The sequence below is a fragment of the Hipposideros armiger genome, unplaced genomic scaffold, assembly GCF_001890085.2.
Source record: "Hipposideros armiger isolate ML-2016 unplaced genomic scaffold, ASM189008v1 scaffold_122, whole genome shotgun sequence".
In the NCBI taxonomy this organism is placed as follows: Eukaryota; Metazoa; Chordata; class Mammalia; order Chiroptera; family Hipposideridae; genus Hipposideros; species Hipposideros armiger.
The window spans coordinates 3769238-3774468 of NW_017731472.1; the positions used below are offsets into that span (position 1 = coordinate 3769238).

At 41.5% G+C, this 5231-nt stretch overlaps 1 long non-coding RNA gene across 1 annotated transcript in view; it reads left to right on the forward strand.

The window, feature by feature from the left end:
• LOC109385704 (uncharacterized) overlaps window positions 1-4916 on the forward strand; it is a 14662-nt gene extending 9746 nt beyond the window's left edge. Inside the window, exon 3 of the long non-coding RNA XR_002124674.1 lies at window positions 4650-4916. This is a non-coding gene — a long non-coding RNA (uncharacterized LOC109385704). The remainder of the gene's footprint in view (window positions 1-4649) is intronic.
• The last annotated feature ends 315 nt before the right edge of the window (window positions 4917-5231 follow it).

The following is a 5231-nucleotide window of genomic DNA, read 5'->3' on the forward strand; positions in this document are numbered from 1 at the left end:
GATTTTTAGAAGTTTATAATTAGATCTAAAGGGTGGGGGAAAGGTTTGACATAGTGGCTTGAAAAGCAATGTGTGTTGTTGAATAGTATAGGTTGTTAGATTTATTTCTTCCAGTCGAAGATAATCAGATGATTATTTCCTTCCATCTTCCTGGGAAAGGTTGACATTCATTTGTTTCTCTAGCATAGAGCATATTAACTCTCTGAACTATAATATTAGCTGACTCCAGGCTTCAGCTATATAGATCTGATTTTCTTCAAGGAAACCTCAAGATTTTTTATTTCACTTTCTTCCTAATTTAGATTTTTTGCCTCAAGTTATGATCTTCTGTTCTTTTCCTGAATAAATATGTTAGCAAATTCTGTGAGCCTCAGGATATGAGCCTCATTTGTATCTAAGTCTCCAGGTTTTCATAATAAACAATCTTGCTGATTCCTTGTCTACTAAACCGCTTTTTACATGACTGTTTTATAATGAGGAAACTGACACCGTGGATGAACAGAAATAAGATTTCTTTCCATTTCCTCCCAATTCCTTAGGCCTAAATATGTCCCTTTCTCACCATGAAACATGACTGAAAACTAGTTATTTTGCACTGCTTTTTAAGGTGGATCTCCTAGCCCCAGCCCTGACCACATCCATCATACAGACATTTTATTGATGTCATTCATATATCATAATTTATAAGTTCTTTGGATTGGTCCTGCTTCCTCGAGGGCAGAAATCACATTTTTCCCCTCGTACTCATGGTACCTAGCAGGTAGCACCTACCTAACAGAGTAGTTAGTGAACATTTTCTATGTTAAATTGTTGACTTTTCTCAACTCTTTATAGAACTTAATCTCCTGGCCCAAAAGGGAACCTAAATCATCTGTCCTTGGTTATATGTGTAAAGCAGATAAAGGAAGAAGGCAGGAACTTCTACTTACGCTTTTGAAACAAATGTAATGGGTACAGATAGATTCCATAAACCCCAGGTCCACGAAATGTCATGTTTCTTTACATTCCCAGATCTTATTCTTACTAAATGAGCCCTCTCCTTTTAGGATTGAGGGACTACCCAATCTCAGTAATTTTCAAGCCACCGAGTACCCCACCCACCAACATACTAGTAGTAACACTGGGGCTTTTGTAAGCCATTCGGGGAAAGGCGTCTGGTCTGGTCCTCTGTCTATCCTGATTGTAGAACCTTGAAGTTGATTATCCAGCCCGTGTGTCTCATTCCATGGTGGTCAACTTTGTTATCCACCCCCCCACTGGGATCTTTTTCCTGCCTCTGAAAGACACAGTGCTTCTTATTAGTCAGCAGACACCACCACTGAGGGGGAGCAGGAGGTGTCTCAGCATTTCCACATCCTAAGTGGTTCAACCTCTGCCCTGGAACTTTCTAGTCTTCCCTCAGCATCAATCCAGTGCAACAGCTCCAGGAGCTTAGCTCTCTCCTGGAGAGAGTGAAACACCGATTTCCACACACAGAACCTTCTAGCCACCTTCAACTAGTAGGGAGGACAGGGAAAACAAATGAGAAACCTGTAATTTTCTCAATCATTTCATTCCACCACAGAATAAGTTATTTGTACTGCTTATCACATTCATGCTTAAAGATTTGGTAACTACAACTATAAAATTATTCCAGAAGAAAGCAAGGTTTGTTTTCTTTTTTAAAAATTGGGGGCAAGTATTGAGGGAGTGTGGGGCCAGGAAAATTCTATTTGAGAAGTATAAAAGGCTGATCCCGCTTCTCCTATTCCACAATTCTCAATATAACACAATATCATCTTTTTTAAAATGCAAAAAGGCCATGTTCACAATAAGCTCACTTCATTTTCTACTGTTTTAGCATCTATTACATTCTTGACCTGTCTGTTCTCCAATTCAACATAATCAAACCAGATTGACTGGAGAAAATAAAATAATTTTGCAAATTCTAAAAATCTTCCTGCATGATATTTAAAGATTTTTCAGATAAGTTACTCAGGAATTTAGACTTGAAAGGCAACTGGTTGTTTCAAAAAGCCTTTCACCTTTGTGAACAAATTCTTTATTCTGCCAATTNGTAATTCTTCACTTAGCATCGTCAATAGGTCCTTGGAAACTGTGACCTTAAGTGAAACAACACATGATCAAACTAATTTTGCCATAGGCTAATTGATATCAACAAGTTTCTATAGCATATTTCTGGTCACGAGAACATCACCAAACTTCTAAATCAAGACCCAAAACACTTCAATATTAAATATTGAAATAAATGTGAAAGGAGATTAATGTAAGAACATGTAAGATCATTATTTTCCAACCCGCTTATTTCAGTTCAGAATCACAGGTGGCCAGGGCCCATCCCAGCAGCTCAGAGCACAAGATGAGGACTCACCCTGGAGAGCACACTCTTGCATCACAGGGCACACTCACACATACACACCACACTCACTGAGACAATACAGACATGCCAATTAACCTCACATGCACATCTTTGGGATGTGGGACAAAACTGGAGCCCCTGGGGAAAACGCACAAGACATGGGGAGAATGTGCACACTCCACACAGTGGCCACAGCCGAGAATCAATTCTTTTTTTTCTCATCGTTATAATGAACCAACATTATTTGAGGACCTGCTATAGATCTCAGTTCAAGTATCATGTCCCTTTGCTGAGCCAATCACCTCAGGCTCCTTTGTTAAACACGCATAAAATGTTCCTTTTCTTCTAGCTCACGCTCTGTAATTATACATTTACTAGGATATTTTCTCTATTCATCAGCATCTCCCCCGCTAAACTAGTGCCAGGCTCCATGGTTATTCCAAAGCCAATCATTAAATATTTGCTGAATGAGTAAATGAGAGTGCACGATACTATATTGTGTCTCAGAGCGTTTTTAGCGCCAGTGGCTGGCACTTGCCCATTCTCCCACCAGGGGCCTCCCTGCATCAAACTCATCCACACCTGCGTCAGCCTGGAATTCCTCAAGCCAACCCCATGACGGGCCCAACTCAATCCGCAGGCACGGCTTTGGACAAGGCTCTGCCAGAAGTGAGTGATGAAATGAGGACATGAATGGCGTTGCTAAAACATTCAAGGAATCACATGATCCAGACCACATCTCCCCAACATCTTACACACTTATAAATGGCACAAACAGATTCCACTACCTGAGTGTTATCTTGAAAAATCTGATCACGATTTCTGTGTGAAACGAGAAGACAGTCCCCACACAGTGGAGCACACCCAACCCCACCAGCCCGGCCCACAGAGGGTGTGTGCAGGAGTAAGGTCCCCGTGAACAAGAGTTGGGGGACACTGAGACACGCTTTCCCTGATGCTGGGCTCACACCGAACTCCAACAGTGGAATTGTTCTTGTCTGTTGTCAGGTGTAGCTGGAAGTATCATTCTCATCTGTGGGGGCTGTTATGATGAGCAAAGGAGGGGTGATGGCTTGAAACTAGTTTCCCTACTTGGATAATTAAACCTTCACTAAATATAGGTTTAAAATGAACGTTCACAACATTGAAACAGAACATGCTAATTCTAAAAATACAGAATCCCTTGCTGTGAACGTCCTCCCGGGAAAAGCGGACACTGAAGCAAAAACAATGATTTCATCCCTCCTGCCCACCATCTTCCACCCTGGAAGCCAAATGGCTCCAAGATGAGGGTCACCACATGGTAGGGGGGGGAGCCAGAGCTGTTACCAGACATTCCAGGAAGCGCTCAGGAAACTGGTGGCAGAAAGCCAAGGGAGGGGAGGGTATTAGGCTGAATTTCTCTCCTTGTGGGATCCTGCCCAGCATCTAATCAAGCCAACAAGCATGTGTTACATAAATTCAATGTATGTAAACCGCAAGTCCATAGGGGAAGGAATTTTCATTAGGTTGCTTTGCATTGTACTTCAGAATGCATTTTGTTAGAAAGGAGAGACAGTCAAATGAGAGAAATTGACTCCCTTTGAAGAAAGTGTAAACTTTCTAGGAAGCTGCTTTCCTGATTAAATCGAAATGACTTTGACTCTCCATGGCCTCAAAAGCAATTACAGTACACTCAGATCTCAAAGAAGGCTGTTCTCTGGTCAAAAAAATTCTCCTTCACAATTCAGCTGGTGTAATAACAAATCATCAACACAGCTTCAAAGAGCTAGATTCGTTGGTGCCTCTCCATTTCTCAACCTGCTTTCGTTTGAACCCACTCCAGCCACAGAAATAGTTTGTATTGTGGTCACTATATCTCCCATGTTGCTCAGTCCAGTGTCAACCTCCAGTCACGTCAGCCGCATGTGATATGACTGGTCACTCCCTTCTGGAAAATCTTTACTTTTCATTCGTCTGGCTTGCAGCCCACCATTCCCTCTTGGTTCTTTTCTGACCTAGGAAGGGACATCTTAGATGGAACAAAAATTCAGATTCTGCTTATGTGTGACCTCATCCCCATGCATTCTACTTTTGAAAGGCTTGAAATTTCAGTTGTCTTTATAGAAAAGCTGTTTGTGGATATGGCAGATTAACAGCCTCTCTTCTCCCAAGACATGTGGATCTTCAATCCTTTACACAGGCAAGGTCTCTTTCACTCCATTTTCTAAAAGTACTAATTCGTCCTGAGATGTATGTTGCTACAAGATAGTCTGTAAAGCATTTTCACTTAATTTTCTTTTTTCCACAGGAAAAAAAATATATATGGTCCAAGTCATGGCTTTTGATGAACAAGAGAAAATCATGGCCACATCAAGGAAGGCGTCATCATTCATGCCTCTAAGGCTCTTTGGTAGGTTCAGCTATCACAGCAACCTCCTCACCTGGTCTCCTGGGACAGCCTCCTCTCTCCAGCACCCTAATTCACCAGCACCCACCTGATGGTACCACCATGAACCCCTGATGGCAAAGTTTTTAGATAAAGCTTCTCCACTTCCTGGCTACAAGTTTTCACATAAAAAAGAATAGATCCTATAGCTCTGAATCCTTCAGATTCTCCTTTTTGGCCCTTAACTGATTCTTCTTTAGTGAATATGCAAACTTTTGGACTGGACACAAAAATGCATAAATTATACCTACAATTCAGTGTAGAACAAAGACTACCTGGTACCATATCAATATGTGCCTGCTCTTGAGTTTTAAAAATATTAGGACTTGAAGAAGGGCCTAATCCAATGTCCTAAATTTTAATGAGAGAATGAAGGCTTACAGATAAGTGACTTGTCCAAGGGCTCACAGTGGTCAGTGCAGCACCGGCCCAGGCTCTCCCATC